The sequence below is a fragment of the Panulirus ornatus genome, chromosome 19 (assembly GCF_036320965.1).
Source record: "Panulirus ornatus isolate Po-2019 chromosome 19, ASM3632096v1, whole genome shotgun sequence".
In the NCBI taxonomy this organism is placed as follows: domain Eukaryota; kingdom Metazoa; phylum Arthropoda; class Malacostraca; order Decapoda; family Palinuridae; genus Panulirus; species Panulirus ornatus.
Genome location: NC_092242.1, coordinates 47,686,307 through 47,709,131, shown reverse-complemented (window position 1 = coordinate 47,709,131; position 22,825 = coordinate 47,686,307). Strand labels below are relative to the sequence as shown.

At 43.0% G+C, this 22,825-nt stretch overlaps 1 long non-coding RNA gene across 1 annotated transcript in view; it reads right to left on the bottom strand.

Moving 5' to 3' along the window:
• LOC139755285 (uncharacterized) overlaps positions 1–22,825 on the bottom strand; it is a 531,556-nt gene that overhangs the window by 281,912 nt on the left and 226,819 nt on the right. The window contains exon 2 of the long non-coding RNA XR_011714064.1: positions 5,106–5,207. This is a non-coding gene — a long non-coding RNA (uncharacterized lncRNA). The remainder of the gene's footprint in view (positions 1–5,105; positions 5,208–22,825) is intronic.

Sequence of the window (22,825 nt, the reverse complement as noted above, 5' to 3'; positions counted from 1 at the left end):
GACAGGTTTGACAGAGATGCTCTGTGGAGGATATTAAGAATATATGGTGTGGGAGGCAAGTTGTTAGAAGCAGTGAAAAGTTTTTATCAAGGATGTAGGGCATGGCATGTGTACGTGTAGGAAGAGAGGAAAGTGATTGGTTCTCAGTGAATGTTGGTTTGCGGCAGGGGTTCGTGATGTCTCCATGGTTGTTTAATTTGTTTATGGATGGGGTTGTTTGGGAGGTGAATGCAAGAGTTTTGGAAAGAGAGGCAAGTATGCACTCTGTTGTGGATGAGAGAGCTTGGGAAGTGAGTCAGTTGTTGTTCGCTGATGATACAGCGCTGGTGGCTGATTCGGGTTAGAAACTGTAGAAGTTGGTGACTGAGTTTGGTAAAGTGTGTGAAAGAAGAAAGCTCAGAGTAAACTTGAATAAGAACAAGGTTATTAAGTGCAGCAGGGTTGAAGGACAAGTCAACTAGGAGGTAAGTTTGAATGGAGAAAAACTGGAAGAAGTGAAATGTTTTAGACATCTGGGGGTGGATTTGGCAGAGGATGGAACCATATAAGCGGAAATGAATCATAGGGTGGGGGAGGGGGCGAAAGTCTGGAAGCTTTAAAAAGTGTGTGGAAGTCGAGAACGTAATCTCGGAAAGCAAAAATAGGTATGTTTGAAGGAATAGTAGTTCCAACAATGTTACATGGTTGCGAGGCGTGGGCTGTTGTTAGTTGTGCGGGGTAGGGTGGATGTGCTGGAAATGAGGTGTTTGAGGACAATATGTGGTGTGAGGTGGTTTGATCTGTTAAGTAATAAAAGGGTTAGAGATATGTCTGGTAATAAAAAGAGTGTGGTTGAGATAGCATATAGAGGGTGTTTTGAAATGGTTTGGTCACATGGAGAGAATGAGTGAGGAAAGATTGACAAAGAGGATGTGTGTGTCAGAGGTGGAAGGAGCGAGGAGAAGTGGGAGACCAAATTGGAGGTGGAAAGATGGAGTGAAAAAGATTTTGAGTGATCGGGGCCTAAACATGCAGGAGGGTGAAAGGCGTGCAAGGAATAGAGTGAATTGGAACTATGTGGTATACCGGGGTCGATGCGCTGTCAGTGGATTGAATTAGGGTATGTGAAGCGTCTGGGGTAAACCATGGAAAGTTTTGTGGGGCTTGGACGTGGAAAGGGAGCTGTGGTTCGGTGCATTATACAAGACTGCTAAAGACTGTGAACAAATGTGGTCTTTGTTGTGTTTTCCTCGCGCTACCTCACGCACATGCGGGGAAGGGGTTTTTCATTTCATGTGTGGCAGGGTGGCGACGGAAAGGAATAAGGGCAGACTATGAATTATGTACATGTGTATATATGTATATGTCTGTGTGTATATATGTATATGTTGAGATGCATAGGTATGTATATGTGCGTGTGTGGACGTGTATGTATATACATGTGTATGTGAGTGGGTTGGGCCATTCTTTGGTCTGTTTCCTTGCGCTGCCTCGCTGGCGCGGGAGAGAGCGACAAATCATAATAAATGAATAGATTATTTATCTATTTTGCTTTGTCGCTGTCTCCCGCGTTGGCAGGGTGGCCCAAGGAAACAGACATGTATGTATATACATGTGTATGTGGGTGGGTTGGGCCATTCTTTCGTCTGTTTCCTTGCGCTACCTCCCTAACGCGGGAGACAGCGACAAAGCAAAATAAGATAATGAATATATATATATATATATATATATATATATATATATATATATATATATATATATATATATATATATATATATATATATACATACATATATATATATATATATATATATATATATATATATATATATATATATATATATATATATATATATATATATATATATATATATATTTATTTTATTTAAATATTTATTTTGCTTTGTCGCCGTCTCCCGCGTTTGCGAGGTAGCGCAAGGAAACAGACGAAAGAAATGGCCCAACCCTCCCCCATACACATGTATAATCATACACGTCCATACACGCAAATATACATACCTATACATCTCAATGTACACATATATATACACACACAGACACATACATATATACACAATTCACAATTCACACTGTCTGCCTTTATTCATTCCCATCGCCACCTCGCCACACATGGAATACCATCCCCCTCCCCCCTCATGTGTGCGAGGTAGCGCTAGGAAAAGACAACAAAGGCCCCATTCGTTCACACTCAGTCTCTAGCTGTCATGCAATAATGCCCGAAACCACAGCTCCCTTTCCACATCCAGGCCCCACACAACTTTCCATAGTTTACCCTAGACGCTTCACATGCCCTGATTCAATCCACTGACAGCACGTCAACCCCGGTAGACCACATCGATCCAATTCACTCTATTCCTTGCCCGGCTCTCACCCTCCTGCATGTTCAGGCCCCGATCACTCAAAATCTTTTTCACTCCATCTTTCCACCTCCAATTAGGTCTCCCACTTCTCCTCGTTCCCTCCAACTCCGACACATATATCCTCTGGGTCAATCTTTCCTCACTCATTCTCTCCATGTGCCCAAACCATTTCAAAACACCCTCTTCTGCTCTCTCAACCATGCTCTTTTCATTTCCACACATCTCTCTTACCCTTACATTACTTACTCGATCAAACCACCTCACACCACACATTGTCCTCAAACATATCCTATGTGAGCCGACTACATGACAAATTAATTCAGTTTCGAAACATAAAGGTTAACTGATTTGATTCAGATATTTAAAATCATCAAACGTTTCCATATTATCTATCCACGCAGCTATCTAGGGCTAATTATGCCTGATTTCAGTCGTAGTAACTGATACAAACTCGTTGGCCGACGTTTTACTTCGAATGAGAAGAAGCACTTTTTCGTCAACATGATCGATAACATACGGAATGATTCGCCAATAGTTGTGGTTGCGAGCAGCACCACAGATACGTTTAAGATTACATCTGAGAATTAATTAGGTTCAAGTCCACGACTGAATTATATGAAAAAGTTTATAGGTATTTCTCCTGAAGTTATCTGCTTGTTTTCCTTAACACATTAATCTCTGTGTTTCTGACACCATTCACTATCACAAACACCCTCGAAAGGACCCAGTGGTCTGTTGCTGTTTGAATTCCTTTGGATTCCTAAGTCCAAGTTTTCTGTTGCCACGACCATTTCAGGTCATCGACAGATGTGGTCAATTACCACATACTGGAAGGACAACGCTGACCTCTGTGACCGAGGATATGAGGGTCAACACTGACCTCTGTGACCGAGGATATGAGGGGCAACGCTGACCTCTGTGACCGAGGATATGAGGGTCAATACTGACCTCTGTGACCGAGGATATGAGGATCAACGCTGACCTCTATGACCGAGGATATGAGGGTCAACACTGACCTCTGTGACTGAGGATATGAGGGTCAACGCTGACCTCTGTGACCGAGGATATGAGGGTCAACGCTGACCTCTATGACCGAGGATATGAGGGTCAACACTGACCTCTGTGACCGAGGATATGTGGGGCAACGTGACCTCTGTGACCGAGGATATGAGGGTCAACGCTGACCTCTGTGACCGAGGACATGAGGGTCAACACTGACCTCTGTGATCGAGGATATGAGGGTCAACACTGACCTCTATGACCGAGGATATGAGGGACAACACTGACCTCTGTGACCGAGGATATGAGGGTCAAGACTGACCTCTGTGACCGAGGATATGTGGGGCAACGTGACCTCTGTGACCGAGGATATGAGGGTCAACGCTGACCTCTGTGACCGAGGACATGAGGGTCAACACTGACCTCTGTGATCGAGGATATGAGGGTCAACACTGACCTCTGTGATCGAAGATATGAGGGGCAACGCTGACCTCTGTGACCGAGGATATGAGGGTCATCGCTGACCTCTATGACCGAGGATATGAGGGACAACGCTGACCTCTGTAACCGAGGATATGAGGGGCAACGCTGACCTCTGTGACCGAGGATATGAGGGTCAACGCTGACCTCTGTGACCGAGGATATGAGGGTCAACGCTGACCTCTGTGACCGAGGATATGAGGGGCAACGCTGACCTCTGTGACCGAGTGTATGAGGGTCAATACTGACCTCTGTGACCGAGGATATGAGGGGCAACGCTGACCTCTGTGACCGAGGATATGAGGGGCAACGCTGACCTCTGTGACCGAGGATATGAGGGTCAACGCTATCCTCTGTGACCGAGGATATGAGAGTCAATACTGACCTCTGTGACCGAGGATATGAGGGTCAACGCTGACCCCTGTGACCGAGGATATGAGGGTCAACGCTGACCTCTGTGACCGAGGACATGCAGGGTAACTTTGATCTTGTGTGGACGGCATAGGAGCATATATGACTTTATGGTTCGTACAGTTGATAAACACTCATGTCACCAGTGGCTGGACGACCGTAGGGCAGTTGCATGCTTTACTTGTGACCTGTATGATCAGAAAATTGGAAACTGCACAACATATCTGTCACTGACGACATGGAAGGTACCTGTTGCCTCTGTGACTAAATAATTGGGAGGGACTTACTTTCTTTATGAGTCGCAATATGGAGAGCCTTTTTTACCTCGGTGTCTGAACACCTGGAGGTCACTTTCAAGAACCTGTGGCATCTTGAAGCACGCGGCAGGAGAGTGCCTGAGCCATCTATAACCATGCATCAGGAAGGTACCTGTAACCGGGTGCCAATGTTCTCACCCTTCAGCCCCAGGACCAGGCACTACCAGCGTCCCTCAGCAGGTACAATATGCATCAGGTACAAGCCTGGGGAAGGTAGTGCACAGCCCACCATGCCCGTGGAGCTCACACTTACACTCACGCTCGCTGCAGACCATGAGAGACAAGATACACTCGGGCAGTGTACAGACACAAATCCAGTCATTTGTGAAGCGTGAATTCCAGTATTTCCAGTAACTGAACCTAAAGAGAGTTATTTGGGAGGTTGTCAGCAGAGGTTATCATATGACGGTACTACTCCTGATCCAACTACTAATCCTGAACATCCCCTCCAGCTGTAGTGACCCTCGTCCTCGCACACCACACTCACCATCAAGACCCAGGTGACCCACCCTCGTGGGTCACAAGTAGTACTCTCACCTGACGATGGGCCGGTGCGAGTGGCGCCTCCCTCCTCCTCTGTTGTCTCCTTCTCTTCACTCTCCTCCTCGTCTTCTTCCTCTCCCTCCTCCCACTCCTCGCCTGTAATCAAGAACATATGTTTCATATGGAAGGGCTCCACAAAAGCACATATATCAATAAATAAATCTTGAATTAATCACCAATACTCATCAAATATCATCTAGGAAAATTACTGAAAAAGAAAATATGTATACATTTGTCTAGTTCTGAGATATTAAGTGATTGAAAAGATCCTCGGCTTCCCTAGAGACAATACTTAAAAATATGATACAACTTAACACGAAAAATATATGAGAATAAAACAGAAGAGACCAGAGGTGTGGCTAGTAAGTTTGGTGAGGAACCAGCTGGACATCAGCTTTCAGGAGCCATGTCGTAAACTCTGATAGACAACGTAATGCTATGCCGTATTCAGTTTCAGTATACCACATCAATCCAATTCACTCTATTCCTTCAACGCCTTTCACCCTCCTGCATGTTCACGCCCCGATGACTCAAAATCTTTTTCATTCCATCTTTCCACCTCCAATTTGGTCTCCCACTTCTCCTCGTTCCCTCCACCTCCGACACATATATCCTCTTGGTCAATCTTTCCTCACTCATTCTCTCCATGTGACCAAACCATTTCAAAACACTCTCTTCTGCTCTCTCAACCACACTCTTTTTATCACCACATATCTCTCTTACCCTATCATTACTTATTCGATCAAACCACCTCACACCAAATATTGTCCTCAAGCATCTCTTTCCAGCACATCCACCCTCCTGCGCACAACTCTATCCGTAGCCCACGCCTCGCAACCATACAACATTGCTGGACCCACTATTCCTTCAAACATACCCATTTCTGCTTTCTGAGATAATGTTCTCGACTTCCACACATTCTTCAAGGTTCCCAGAATTTTCGCCCCCTCCCCCACTCTACGATTCACTTCCGCTCCAATGGTTCCATCCGCTGCCAAATCCACTCCCAGATATCTAAAACACTTCACTTCCTCCAGTTTTTCTCCATTCAAACTTACCTACCAATTGACTGGACCCTCAACCCAAATGTACCTAATAACCTTGCTCTTATTCACATTTACTCTTAACTTTCTTCTTCCACACACTTTACCAAACTCAGTCACCAGCTTCTGCAGTTTCTCACATGAATCAGCCACCAGCGCTGTATCATCAGCGAACAACAACTGAGACTTCCTAAGCTCTCTCATCCACAACAGACTGCATACTTGCCCCTCTTTCCAAAACTTTTGTATTCACCTCCCTAACAACCCCATCCATAAACAAATTAAACAACCATGGAGACATCATACACCCCTGCCGCAAACCTACATTCACTGAGAACCAATCACTTTCCTCTCTTCTTAAACGTACACATGCCTTACATCCTCGATAAAAACTTTTCACTGCTTCTGACAACTTGCCTTCCACACCATATATTCTTAATACCTTCCACAGAGCATCTCCATCTGCCTTCTCCAGATCCATAAATGCTACATACAAATTCATTTGCTTTTCTAAGTATTTCTCACATACATTCCTCAAAGCAAACACCTGATCCACACATCCTCTACCACTTCTGAAACCATACTGCTCTTCCCCAATCTGATGCTCTGTACATGCCTTCACCCTCTCAATCAATACCCTCCCATATGATTTCCAAGGAATACTCAACAAACTTATACCTCTGTAATTGGAGCAATTTGTAATTTGTAATTTATAATTTGCCTTTGTACAATGGCACTATGCACGCATTCCGCCAATCCTCAGGCACATCACCATGAGTCATACATACATTAAATAACCTTACCAACCAGTCAACAATACAGTCACCACCTTTTTTATAAATTCCACTGCAATATCATCCAAACCCGCTGCCTTGCCGGCTTTCATCTTCCGCAAAGCTTTTACGACCTCTTCTCTGTTTACCAAATCATATTCCCTAACCCTCTCACTTTGCACACCACCTCGACCAAAACACCCTTTATCTGCTACTCTATCATCAAACACATTCAACAAACCTTCAAAATACTCACTCCACTTCCTTCTCACATCACCACTACTTGTTATCACCTCCCCATTAGCCCCCTTCAATGAAATTCCCATTTGTTCCCTTATCTTACGCACTTTAGTTACCTCCTTCCAGAACATCTTTTTATTCTCCCGAAAATCCAATGATACTCTCTCACCCCAACTCTCATTTGCCCTCTTTTTCACCTCTTGCACCTTTCTCTTGACCTCCTGCCTCTTTCTTTTATACATCTCCCACTCATTTGCATTATTTCCCTGCAAAAATCGTCCAAATGCCTCTCTTCTCTTTCATTAATAATCTTACTCCTTCGTCCCACCACTCACTACCCTTTCTAATCTGCCCACCTCCCACGCTTCTCATGCCACAAGCATCTTTTGTGCAAGCCATCACTGCTTCCCTAAATGCATCCCATTCCTCCCCCACTCCCCTTACCTCCTTTGTTCTCACCTTTTTCCATTCTGTACTCAGTCTCTCCTGGTACTTCCTCACACAAGTCTCCTTCCCAAGCTCACTTACTCTCACCACTCCCGCGTTTGCGAGGTAGCGCAAGGAAACAGACGAAAGAAATGGCCCAACCCCCCCCCATACACATGTATATACATACGTCCACACACTCAAATATACATACCTACACAGCTTTCCATGGTTTACCCCAGACGCTTCACATGCCTTGATTCAATCCACTGACAGCACGTCAACCCCGGTATACCACATCGCTCCAATTCACTCTATTCCTTGCCCTCCTTTCACCCTCCTGCATGTTCAGGCCCCGATCACACAAAATCTTTTTCACTCCATCTTTCCACCTCCAATTTGGTCTCCCTCTTCTCCTCGTTCCCTCCACCTCCGACACGTATATCCTCTTGGTCAATCTTTCCTCACTCATTCTCTCCATGTGATCAAACCATTTCAAAACACCCTCTTCTGCTCTCTCAACCACGCTCTTTTTATTTCCACACATCTCTCTTACCCTTACGATACTTACTCGATCAAACCACCTCACACCACACATTGTCCTCAAACATCTTATTTCCAGCACATCCATCCTCCTGCGCACAACTCTATCCATAGTCCACACCTCGCAACCATACAACATTGTTGGAACCACTATTCCCTCAAACATACCCATTTTTGCTTTCCGAGATAATGTTCTCGACTTCCACACATTCTTCAAGGCTCCCAGAATTTTCGCCCCCTCCCCCACCCTATGATCCACTTCCGCTTCCATGGTTCCATCCGCTGCCAGATCCACTCCCAGATATCTAAAACACTTCACTTCCTCCAGTTTTTCTCCATTTAAACTCACCTCCCAATTGACTTGACCCTCAACCCTACTGTACCTAATAACCTTGCTCTTATTCACATTTACTCTTAACTTTCTTCTTTCACACACTTTACCACACTCAGTCACCTGCTTCTGCAGTTTCTCACATGAATCAGCCACCAGCGCTGTATCATCAGCGATATATATATATATATATATATATATATATATATATATATATATATATATATATATGTATATATATATATATATATATTCTTTCTTTTCTTTTAAACTATCCGCCATTTCCCGCGTTAGCAAGGTGGCGTTAGGAACAGAGGACTGGGCCTTTTTTGGAAAATCCTGTATAATAGGAAACAACTATTCGAAATACTTAGTACTCGAATACCCTTCGTCTCACTATGGTGAGCAACGGGGTCTATCGGTTGTTTCCGAACAGAACACATAGCCAGCTGAGAGCGTTTTACCGAACCTGACTGTACAACGCGGAGTTATATGAATACGAATAAAGTGTATATGAACGCGCACCTTCATAGAACATACAAAGCTCCATCAGCCAGGATCGTAGGGTATTCGAGTACTAAGTATTTCGAATAGTTCTTTCCTATTATACAGTCCCTTAGCCTAGCGTTTAGCATGCCTGCCTCTTGCACAAGGGGTCCCAGGTTCGATCCTGGCTGATGGAGCTTTGTATGTTCTATGAAAGTGCGCGTTCATATACACTTTATTCGTATTCATATAACTCCGCGTTGTACAGTCAGGTTCGGTAAAACGCTCTCAGCTGGCTATGTGTTCTGTTCGGAAACAACCGATAGACCCCGTTGCTCACCATAGTGAGACGAAGGGTATTCGAGTACTAAGTACCTCGAATAGTTGTTTCCTATTATACAGTCCCTTAGCCTAGCGGTTACATGCCTGCCTCTTGCACAAAGGGTCCCAGGTTCGATCCTGGCTGATGGAGCTTTGTATGTTCTATGAAGGTGCGCGTTCATATACACTTTATTCGTATATGTATATATATATATATATATATATATATATATATATATATATATGTTTGAAGGAATAGTGGTTCCAACAATGTTGTATGGTTGCGAGGCGTGCTCTATGGATAGAGTTGTGCGCAGGAGGGTGGATGTGCTGGAAATGAAATGTTTGAGGACAATATGTGGTGTGAGGTGGTTTGATCGAGTAAGTAATGTAAGGGTGAGAGAGATGTGTGGAAATAAAAAGAGTGTGGTTGAGAGAGCAGAAGAGGGTGTTTTGAAATGGTTTGGTCACATGGAGAGAATGAGTGGGGAAAGTATGGCCAAGAGGATATATGTGTCAGAGGTGGAGGGAACGAGGAGAAGTGGGAGACCAAATTGGAGGTGGAAAGATGGAATGAAAAAGATTTTGAGTGATCGGGGCCTGAACATGCAGGCGGGTGAAAGGCGTGCAAGGAATAGAGTGAATTGGAACGATGTGGTATACCGGAGTCGACGTGCTGTCAATGGATTGAACCAGGGCATGTGAAGCGTCTGGGGTAAACCATGCAAAGTGTGTGGGGCCTGGATGTGGAAAGGGAGCTGTGGTTTCGGTGCATTATTACATGACAGCTAGAGACTGAGTGTGAACGAATGGGGCCTTTGGTGTTTTTCCTAGCGCTACTTCGCACACATGAGGGGGGAGGGGGTTGTTATTCCATGTGTGGCGGGGTGGCGATGGGAGCAAATAAAGGCAGACAGTATGAATTATGTACATGTGTATATATGTATATGTCTTTGTGTGTATATATATGTGTACATTGAGATGTATAGTTATGTATATTTGCGTGTGGACGTGTATGTATATACATGTGTATGTGGGCGGGTTGGGCCATTCTTTCGTCTGTTTCCTTGCGCTACCTCGCTAACGCGGGAGACAGCGACAAAGCAAAATAGATAAAAATAAATAAATATATATATATATATATATATGTGTGTGTGTGTGTGTGTGTGTGTGTGTGTGAGTGTGTCAGAGGTGGAGGGAACGAGGAGAGGTGGGAGACCAAATTGGAGGTGGAAAGATGGAGTGAAAAAGATTTTGAGTGATCGGGGCCTGAACATGCAGGAGGGTGAAAGGCGTGCAAGGAATAGAGTGAATTGGAACGATGTGGTATACCGGGGTCCACGTGCTGTTAATGGATTGAACCAGGGCATGTGAAGCGTCTGGGGTAAACCATGGAAAGTGTGTGGGGCCTGGATGTGGAAAGGGAGCTGTGGTTTCCGTGCATTATTACATGACAGCTAAAGACTGAGTGTGAACGAATGGGGCCTTTGGTGTCTTTCCTAGCGCTACCTCGCACACGTGAGGGGGAGGGGGTTGTTATTCCATGTGTGGCGAGGTGGCGATGGGAACAAATAAAGGCAGACAGTATGAATTATGTACATGTGTATATATGTATATGTCTTTGTGTGTATATATATGTGTACATTGAGATGTATAGTTATGTATATTTGCGTGTGGACGTGTATGTATATACATGTGTATGTGGGCGGGTTGGGCCATTCTTTCGTCTGTTTCCTTGCGCTACCTCGCTAACGCGGGAGACAGCGACAAAGCAAAATATATATGATGTATATATATATATATATATATATGTATATATATATGTATATATATATATATATATATATATATATATATATATATATATATATATATATATATATATATATATATATATATATATATATAATCACGACGATATTGCTGTGAATAATCATGTTGGAAGGTAGTCCAGGGGAGGAAGCTTTCTTTTCGTTTTCCATTAAGGTCACAAGAAACACCTGAGACATCAACTGCTACTTCAACGAAGACCAAATAAACCAGCAATCAAATTTCGTATCTGTACGATCAGAGCTGTATAATCAGAGCTGTATAATCAGACTCAGAGCTGTATTATCAGAGCTGTATAATCAGAGCTGTATAATCAGACTCAGAGCTGTATTATCAGAGCTGTATAATCAGAGCCGGTTCTTATAACGTGCTCTTGTCTTGCCTCAGCGCAGACGAATGAGATTTCTGAAAATCGGTCTATGATTTCATGAACAAATAAGACTCTGATACATTGCCCTCAACAAACGCTCCTAATATCTTGGACGGACTAAGAAAATCCAACGTCAGGTAACCCATCTATCAACACCGGTTGATGTGAGAGCTCTCTAAGCCACGTCTTTAGGCAGCTTTTGTTCAATCTATAAATCTTGGTCAGAGAAAATAGAACACCACCTACATCTACCTGCACTACAGCCAAACCAGTTTCAATCGGCATCGATTGAAACATCGATCTTGTTATATCTATGATCATATCATATCTATGATATTTCCAATATTTGATAACTGTTTCTATAACTTTGAGTCATCTACACACCTTGAGTTATTTCATCTCGAATGATAAGGATAATTATGATTATATATACCACTCATAAGCTTCATATGTATAATAACGGACATTAAGTTATTCATATCAGATGTGTATCTATGCTACATAGATGAACTGATGAGTCATTTATATATCAACTACTGGGTCCTATTACAGCTGCCTGCACTTCATACTGTGTCTTAGAAAACAACCTGCATTTCCTTGTGTGTCTTATTACAACAACCTGCACTTCCTACTGAGTCTTATAACAGCTACCTGCACTTCCTACTCGGTCTTATAACAGCTACCTGCACTTCCTACAGGGTCTTATGACAGCTACCTGCACTTCTTACTGGGTCCTATGACAGCTACCTGCACTTCCTACAGGGTCTTATGACAGCTATCTGCACTTCTTACTGGGTCCTATGACAGCTACCTGCACTTCTTACTGGGTCCTATGACAGCTACCTGCACTTACTAATGGGTCTTATGACAGCTACCTTCACCTCCCACTGGGTCTTATGACAGCTACCTGCACTTCCTACTGGGTCTTATGACCGCTACCTGCGCTTCCTCTTATGTCTACATCAGGGCTTCAAAAGAGGAAAACGGGATTAGAATAATGGATTTCTGAACTTAATGGAACTCACTGATGGTACAGACGGCAGGTAAAGATGGCATCAACTGCTTCTGAGAGGCAGCGACCAATGATTTTACTAAAGTTTTGTTTCAACACCAACTGCATCGAACTGAAATACTTTCAGCCAGAAACATCAGAAGCCACTTGTATTCATTGTTTGCATAGATCTTTACTAACAAACCACGATATACATCTCGCACAATATACATATAAATATATATATATATATATATATATATATATATATATATATATATATATATATATATATATATATATATATATATATATATATATATATATATATATATATATATAAAGCAAATGGATTTGTATGTAGCATTTATGGATCTGGAGAAGGCATATGATAGAGTTGATAGAGATGCTCTGTGGAAGGTATTAAGAATATATGGTGTGGGAGGCAAGTTGTTAGAAGCAGTGAAAAGTTTTTATCGAGGATGTAAGGCATGTGTACGTGTAGGAAGAGAGGAAAGTGATTGGTTCTCAGTGAATGTAGGTTTGCGGCAGGGGTGTGTGATGTCTCCATGGTTGTTTAATTTGTTTATGGATGGAGTTGTTAGGGAGGTAAATGCAAGAGTTTTGGAAAGAGGGGCAAGTATGAAGTCTGTTGGGGATGAGAGAGCTTGGGAAGTGTCAGTTGTTGTTCGCTGATGATACAGCGCTGGTGGCTGATTCATGTGAGAAACTGCAGAAGATGGTGACTGAGTTTGGTAAAGTGTGTGGTAGAAGAAAGTTAAGAGTAAATGTGAATAAGAGCAAGGTTATTAGGTACAGTAGGGTTGAGGGTCAAGTCAATTGGGAGGTGAGTTTGAATGGAGAAAAACTGGAGGAAGTGAAGTGTTTTAGATATCTGGGAGTGGATCTGGCAGCGGATGGAACCATGGAAGCGGAAGTGGATCATAGGGTGGGGGAGGGGGCGAAAATTCTGGGGGCCTTGAAGAATGTGTGGAAGTCGAGAACATTATCTCGGAAAGCAAAAATGGGTATGTTTGAAGGAATAGTGGTTCCAACAATGTTGTATGGTTGCGAGGCGTGGGCTATGGATAGAGTTGTGCGCAGGAGGATGGATGTGCTGGAAATGAGATGTTTGAGGACAATGTGTGGTGTGAGGTGGTTTGATCGAGTGAGTAACGTAAGGGTAAGAGAGATGTGTGGAAATAAAAAGACTGTGGTTGAGAGAGCAGAAGAGGGTGTTTTGAAGTGGTTTGGGCACATGGAGAGAATGAGTGAGGAAAGATTGACCAAGAAGATATATGTGTCGAAGGTGGAGGGAACGAGGAGAAGAGGGAGACCAAATTGGAGGTGGAAAGATGGAGTGAAAAAGATTTTGTGTGATCGGGGCCTGAACATGCAGGAGGGTGAAAGGAGGGCAAGGAACAGAGTGAATTGGAGCGATGTGGTATACCGGGGTTGACGTGCTGTCAGTGGATTGAATCAAGGCATGTGAAGCGTCTGGGGTAAACCATGGAAAGCTGTGTAGGTATGTATATTTGCGTGTGTGGACCTATGCATTTACATGTGTATGGGGGGGGTTTGGCCATTTCTTTCGTCTGTTTCCTTGCGCTACCTCGCAAATGCGGGAGACAGCGACAAAGTATAATAATATAAAAAAAAAATATATATATATATATATATATATATATATATATATATATATATATATATATATATATATATATATATATATATATATATATATATATATATATATATTTGTTTAATTTGTTTATGGATGGGGTTGTTAGGGAAGTGAATGCAAGAGTTTTGGAAAGAGGGGCAAGTATGAAGTCTGTTGTGGATGAGAGAGCTTGGGAAGTTAGTCAGTTGTTGTTCGCTGGTGATACAGAGCTGGTGGCTGATTCATGTGAGAAACTGCAGAAGCTGGTGACTGAGTTTGGTAAAGTGTGTGGTAGAAGAAAGTTAAGAGTAAATGTGAATAAGAGCAAGGTTATTAGGTACAGTAGGGTTGAGGGTCAAGTCAATTGGGAGGTGAGTTTGAATGGAGAAAAACTGGAGGAAGTGAAGTGTTTTAGATATCTGGGAGTGGATCTGGCAGCGGATGGAACCATGGAAGAGGAAGTGGATCATAGGGTGGGGGAGGGGGCGAAAATTCTGGGAGCCTTGAAGAATGTGTGGAAGTCGAGAACATTATCTCGGAAAGCAAAAATGGGTATGTTTGAAGGAATAGTGGTTCCAACAATGTTGTATGGTTGCGAGGCGTGGGCTATGGATAGAGTTGTGCGCAGGAGGATGGATGTGCTGGAAATGAGATGTTTGAGGACAATGTGTGGTGTGAGGTGGTTTGATCAAGTAACGTAAGGGTAAGAGAGATGTGTGGAAATAAAAAGAGCGTGGTTGAGAGAGCAGAAGAGGGTGTTTTGAAATGGTTTGGGCACATGGAGAGAATGAGTGAGGAAAGATTGACCAAGAGGATATATGTGTCGGAGGTGGAGGGAACGAGGAGAAGAGGGAGACCAAATTGGAGGTGGAAAGATGGAGTGAAAAAGATTTTGTGTGATCGGGGACTGAACATGCAGGAGGGTGAAAGGAGGGCAAGGAATAGAGTGAATTGGAGCGATGTGGTATACCGGGGTTGACGTGCTGTCAGTGGATTGAATCAGGGCATGTGAAGCGTCTGGGGTAAACCATGGAAAGCTGTGTAGGTATGTATATTTGCGTGTGTGGACGTATGTATATACATGTGTATGGGGGTGGGTTGGGCCATTTCTTTCGTCTGTTTCCTTGCGCTACCTCGCAAACGCGGGAGACAGCGACAAAGCAAAAAAAAAAAAAAAAAAAAAATATATATATATATACATATATATATATATATATATATATATATATATATATATATATATATATATATATGCATATATATATATACATATATATACGAATAAAGTGTATATGAACGCGCACCTTCATAGAACATACAAAGCTCCAACAGCCAGGATTGAACCTGGGACCCCTTGTGCAAGAGGCAGGCATGCCTAGCGGTTAGCATGCCTGCCTCTTGCACAAGGGGTTCCAGGTTCGATCCTGGCTGTTGGAGCTTTGTATGTTCTATGAAGGTGCGCGTTCATATACACTTTATTCGTATTCATATAACTCCGCGTTGTACAGTCAGGTTCGGTAAAACGCTATCAGCTGGCTATGTGTTCTGTTCGGAAACAACCGATAGACCCCGTTGCTCACCATTGTGAGACGAAGGGTATTCGAGTACTTAGTATTTCGAATAGTTGTTTCCTATTATACAGTCCCTTAGCCTAGCGGTTAGCATGCCTGCCTCTTGCACAAAGGGTCCCAGGTTCGATCCTGGCTGTTGGAGCTTTGTATGATATAAATATATATATATATATATATATATATATATATATATATATATATATATATATATATGTATATATATACATATATATATATATATATATATATGTATATATATATATATATATATATATATATATATATATATATATATATATATATTTTTTTTTTTTTATACCTCGTCGCTGTCTCCCGCGGTTGCGAGGTAGCGCAAGGAAACAGACGAAAGAAATGGCCCAACCCCCCCATACACATGTACATACACACGTCCACACACGCAAATATACATACCTACACAGCTTTCCATGGTTTACCCCGGACGCTTCACATGCCTTGATTCAATCCACTGACAGCACGTCAACCCCTGTATACCACATCGCTCCAATTCACTCTATTCCTTGCCCTCCTTTCACCCTCCTGCATGTTCAGGCCCCGATCACACAAAATCCTTTTCACTCCATCTTTCCACCTCCAATTTGGTCTCCCTCTTCTCCTCGTTCCCTCCACCTCCGACACATATATCCTCTTGGTCAATCTTTCCTCACTCATTCTCTCCATGTGCCCAAACCATTTCAAAACACCCTCTTCTGCTCTCTCAACCACGCTCTTTTTATTTCCACACATCTCTCTTACCCTTACGTTACTTACTCGATCAAACCACCTCACACCACACATTGTCCTCAAACATCTCATTTCCAGCACCTCCATCCTCCTGCGCACAACTCTATCCATAGCCCACGCCTCGCAACCATACAACATTGCTGGAACCACTATTCCTTCAAACATACCCATTTTTGCTTTCCGAGATAATGTTCTCGACTTCCACACATTTTTCAAGGCTCCCAAAATTTTCGCCCCCTCCCCCACCCTATGATCCACTTCCGCTTCCATGGTTCCATCCGCTGACAGATCCACTCCCAGATATCTAAAACACTTCACTTCCTCCAGTTTTTCTCCATTCAAACTCACCTCCCAATTGACTTGACCCTCAACCCTACTGTACCTAATAACCTTGCTCTTATTCACATTTACTCTTAACTTTCTTCTTCCACACACTTTACCAAACTCCGTCACCAGCTTCTGCAGTTTCTCACATGAATCAGCCACCAGCGCTGTATCATCAGCGAACAACAACTGACTCACTTCCCAAGCTCTCTCATCCCCAACAGACTTCATACTTGCCCCTCTTTCCAAGACTCTTGCATTCACCTCCCTAACAACCCCATCCATAAACAAATTAAACAACCATGGAGACATCACACACCCCTGCCGCAAACCTACATTCACTGAGAACCAATCACTTTCCTCTCTTCCTACACGTACACATGCCTTACATCCTCGATAAAAACTTTTCACTGCTTCTAACAACTTGCCTCCCACACCATATATTCTTAATACCTTCCACAGAGCATCTCTATCAACTCTATCATATGCCTTCTCCAGATCCATAAATGCTACATACAAATCCATTTGCTTTTCTAAGTATTTCTCACATACATTCTTCAAAGCAAACACCTGATCCACACATCCTCTACCACTTCTGAAACCACACTGCTCTTCCCCAATCTGATGCTCTGTACCTGCCTTCACCCTCTCAATCAATACCCTCCCATATAATTTACCAGGAATACTCAACAAACTTATACCTCTGTAATTTGAGCACTCACTCTTATCCCCTTTGCCTTTGTACAATGGCACTATGCACGCATTCCGCCAATCCTCAGGCACCTCACCATGAGTCATACATACATTAAATAACCTTACCAACCAGTCAACAATACAGTCACCCCCTTTTTTAATAAATTCCACTGCAATACCATCCAAACCTGCTGCCTTGCCGGCTTTCATCTTCCGCAAAGCTTTTACTACCTCTTCTCTGTTTACCAAATCATTTTCCCTAACCCTCTCACTTTTCACACCACCTCGACCCAAACACCCTATATCTGCCACTCTGTCATCAGACACATTCAACAAACCTTCAAAACACTCATTCCATCTCCTTCTCACATCACCACTACTTGTTATCACCTCCCCATTTACGCTCTTCACTGAAGTTCCCATTTGCTCCCTTGTCTTACGCACCCTATTTACCTCCTTCCAGAACATCTTTTTATTCTCCCTAAAATTTACTGATAGTCTCTCACCCCAACTCTCATTTGCCCTTTTTTTCACCTCTTGCACCTTTCTCTTGACCTCCTGTCTCTTTCTTTTATACTTCTCCCACTCAATTGCATTTTTTCCCTGCAAAAATCGTCCAAATGCCTCTCTCTTCTCTTTCACTAATACTCTTACTTCTTCATCCCACCACTCACTACCCTTTCTAAACAGCCCACCTCCCACTCTTCTCATGCCACAAGCATCTTTCGCGCAATCCATCACTGATTCCCTAAATACATCCCATTCCTCCCCCACTCCCCTTACTTCCATTGTTCTCACCTTTTTCCATTCTGTACACAGTCTCTCCTGATACTTCCTCACACAGGTCTCCTTCCCAAGCTCACTTACTCTCACCACCTTCTTCACCCCAACATTCACTCTTCTTTTCTGAAAACCCATACTAATCTTCACCTTAGCCTCCACAAGATAATGATCAGACATCCCTCCAGTTGCACCTCTCAGCACATTGACATCCAAAAGTCTCTCTTTCGCACGCCTGTCAATTAACACGTAATCCAATAACGCTCTCTGGCCATCTCTCCTACTTACATAAGTATACTTATGTATATCTCGCTTTTTAAACCAGGTATTCCCAATCATCAGTCCTTTTTCAGCACATAAATCTACAAGCTCCTCACCATTTCCATTTACAACACTGAACACCCCATGCACACCAACTATTCCCTCAACTGCCACATTACTCACCTTTGCATTCAAATCACCCATCACTATAACCCGGTCTCGTGCATCAAAACCGCTAACACACTCATTTAGCTGCTCCCAAAACACTTGCCTCTCATGATCTTTCTTCTCATGCCCAGGTGCATATGCACCAATAATCACCCATCTCTCTCCATCAACTTTCAATTTTACCCATATTAATCGAGAATTTACTTTCTTACATTCTATCACATATATATATATATCTTCTTCTTCATACTACTCGCCATTTCCCGCGCTAGCGAGGTAGCGTTAAGAACAGAGGACTGGGCCTTTGTGGGAATATCCTCATCTGGCCCCCTTCTCTGTTCCTTCTTTGGAAAAAAAAAAGAAAAAAAAAAGAGGGGAGGATTTCCATCCCCCCGCTCCCTTCCCTTTTAGTCGCCTTGTACGACACGCAGGGAATACGTGGGAAGTATTCTTTCTCCCCTATCCCCATTGATGATATATATATATATATATATATATATATATATATATATATATATATATATATATATATATACTAGATCACTTTCATCATTTCCGACGCCATCCCGCCCCACAAGGAACAGCACAAATGCATGAAAGAAAAGAACAAGCTGATAATATTTACATTTTCCTCTTCACATCTGGTCCCGGTATACCACATCGTTCCAATTCATTCTATTCCGGGCACGCCTTTCACCCTCTTGTATGTTCAGGACCTGATCGCTCAAAATCCTTTTCACTCCACTCCTCCGTCTCCGATTTGGTTTCCTGCTTCTTCTTTTTCCCTCCACCTCTGACGCATATATCCTCTTTGTAAACCTTTACTCACTCATTCTCTCCATATGACCAAACGATATCAATACACTCTCTTCTGCTCTCTTAACCACGCTTATCTTATTACCATACATCTCTCTTACTCTTTCATTACTTACTCGATCAAACCACCTCACACCACATATTGTCCTCCAACATTTCATTTCCAACACATCCACCCTCTTCCGCACAACCCTATCTATCGCCCATGCCTCGCAACCATATGATATGTTGGGAGTTTTGTTCCTTCAAACGTATATACTCATTGCTCCCCCCCCTCCCCCCGAGACGTTTTCTTTTTCCTCACATTCTTCAGCGCTCCTATAACTTTCGCCCCCTCCTCCACCCTACTCTCATTTCCGGTTTCATGGTTTCATGGTTCCATTAGCTGCCAAGTCCACCACCTGAGATCTAAAACATTTCATTTCCTCAACTTTTTCTTCATTGAAACTTATATCCCAACGAAATTGTCCCTTAACCCTGCGGAGCATGATAGCTTTTCCTTCTATATACATGCACTCTCAACTTTCTCCTTTCACACACTCTTCTAAACTCAGTTACTAATTTCTGCAGTTTCTCACTCGAATCTGCCACCAGTACTGTATTATCAGCAAACAACAACTTACTTCTTAGGTCCTCTCATCCTCAACAGACTGCATACTAGCCCCTCTCTCCAAGACTCTTGCATTCACCTCCCTCACCACTCCATCTATCAACAAATCAAAGAACCATCGTGACATAACACACATCTGCCGCAGACCGACCTTCACATGGAATAATTTATCCTCCTCTATTCTACTCGAATACAAACCTTACACCATTGTTAAAAACTTCTCATTGCTTCTAGCAGCTTACCTCCCACACCGTATATTATTAAGGCCTTCCACAAAACATCTCTACCAACCCTATCATATGTCTTCTATAGATACGTAAATGTCACATAAAAATCCATTTGTTTTTCTAAGCATTTTTCACACATCCTTTAAAGCAAACACCTGATCCACACATCCTCTACTGATGCTCTGTACATGCCTTCATCCTCTCAGTCAACTCCCCGTACAACTTACCACGTGTTCTTAACAAACTTATACCTCTGTAGTCTGAACATTTACCATACATGCATTCCGCCAATCCTCAAGCGCTTTACCATGATCAGTACATACACTGAATATCCTTACCAATTCAACCGCACAACCATCCATTCCAGCCGCCTTGCCGCATTACATCTTTCGCCTCCTTCACCGATGTTCCTATCTGTTCTCTTGTCTTTCGCAAATTACTTGCTTCCTTCCAAAAATCTTTTTATTCTCCCTTAAGTCTAATGACACTCGCTCACCCCAACTCTCATTTGACCTATTTTTCAGCCCATGCACCTTCCTCTTGACCTCCTGCGGCTCTCTCTTATATATCTCCCAATCATTCCCATTCATTTCCAGTAAAGTACCGCCCAAACGCCTCTCTTTTTCTCTTTCGCTAGCATCTTTTCTTCTTCATCCCACCACTCACTACCATTTCCCAAGCTACTCAGCTTCCAACTTTTGCATACCACATGCATCACCTGCATATGTCATCACTGCTTTCCTATATACCTCCTATTCCTTACCCACTCCCCTCACTTCATTTGCTCTCACCTTTTGCAATTCTACACTCAATCTCTCCCGATATTTCTTCACACAAGTCTCACTTCTAGACTCACTTACTCTCACCACTCACCTTTCCCAAAAACAGTTTCCTATTTTTCGAAAATCTCTACAAATCTTCACCCCTCGCCTCTTAAAGATAATGAACAGACATACCACAGGCTGCCCCTCTCAGCACATTTACACCCAAAAGTCTCTCTTTTACACGTCTATCAAATAATATGTAAACTTATAATGCCCTTTGACTAACTCCACATGTTGTTCACCAATTCCATTCATAACAGTGCATACCCTATGTGCACCAGTCATACCCTCAAATGCCACATACTTTTTTTTTTTTTTTTTTTTTTTTTTATACTTTGTCGCTGTCTCCCGCGTTTGCGAGGTAGCGCAAGGAAACAGACGAAAGAAATGGCCCAACCCCCCCCATACACATGTACATACACACGTCCACACACGCAAATATACATACCTACACAGCTTTCCATGGTTTACCCCAGACGCTTCACATGCCTTGCTTCAATCCACTGACAGCACGTCAACCCCTGTATACCACATGACTCCAATTCACTCTATTTCTTGCCCTCCTTTCACCCTCCTGCATGTTCAGGCCCCGATCACACAAAATCTTTTTCACTCCATCTTTCCACCTCCAATTTGGTCTCCCTCTTCTCCTCGTTCCCTCCACCTCCGACACATATATCCTCTTGGTCAATCTCTCCTCACTCATTCTCTCCATGTGCCCAAACCATTTCAAAACACCCTCTTCTGCTCTCTCAACCACGCTCTTTTTATTTCCACACATCTCTCTTACCCTTACGTTACTTACTCGCTCAAACCACCTCACACCACACATTGTCCTCAAACATCTCATTTCCAGCACATCCATCCTCCTGCGCACATCTCTATCCATAGCCCACGCCTCGCAACCATACAGCATTGTTGGTACCACTATTCCCTCAAACATACCCATTTTTGCTTTCCGAGATAATGTTCTCGACTTCCACACATTTTTCAAGGCTCCCAAAATTTTCGCCCCCTCCCCCACCCTATGATCCACTTCCGCTTCCATGGTTCCATCCGCTGACAGATCCACTCCCAGATATCTAAAACACTTCACTTCCTCCAGTTTTTCTCCATTCAAACTCACCTCCCAATTGACTTGACCCTCACCCCTACTGTACCTAATAACCTTGCTCTTATTCACATTTACTCTCAACTTTCTTCTTCCACACACTTTACCAAACTCAGTCACCAGCTTCTGCAGTTTCTCACATGAATCAGCCACCAGCGCTGTATCATCAGCGAACAACAATTGACTCACTTCCCAAGCTCTCTCATCCCCAACAGACTTCATACTTGCCCCTCTTTCCAGGACTCTTGCATTTACCTCCTTTACAACCCCATCCATAAACAAATTAAACAACCATGGAGACATCACACACCCCTGCCGCAAACCTACATTCACTGAGAACCAATCACTTTCCTCTCTTCCTACACGTACACATGCCTTACATCCTCGATAAAAACTTTTCACTGCTTCTAACAACTTGCCTCCCACACCATATATTCTTAATACCTTCCACAGAGCATCTCTATCAACTCTATCATATGCCTTCTCCAGATCCATAAATGCTACATACAAATCCCTTTGCTTTTCTAAGTATTTCTCACATACATTCTTC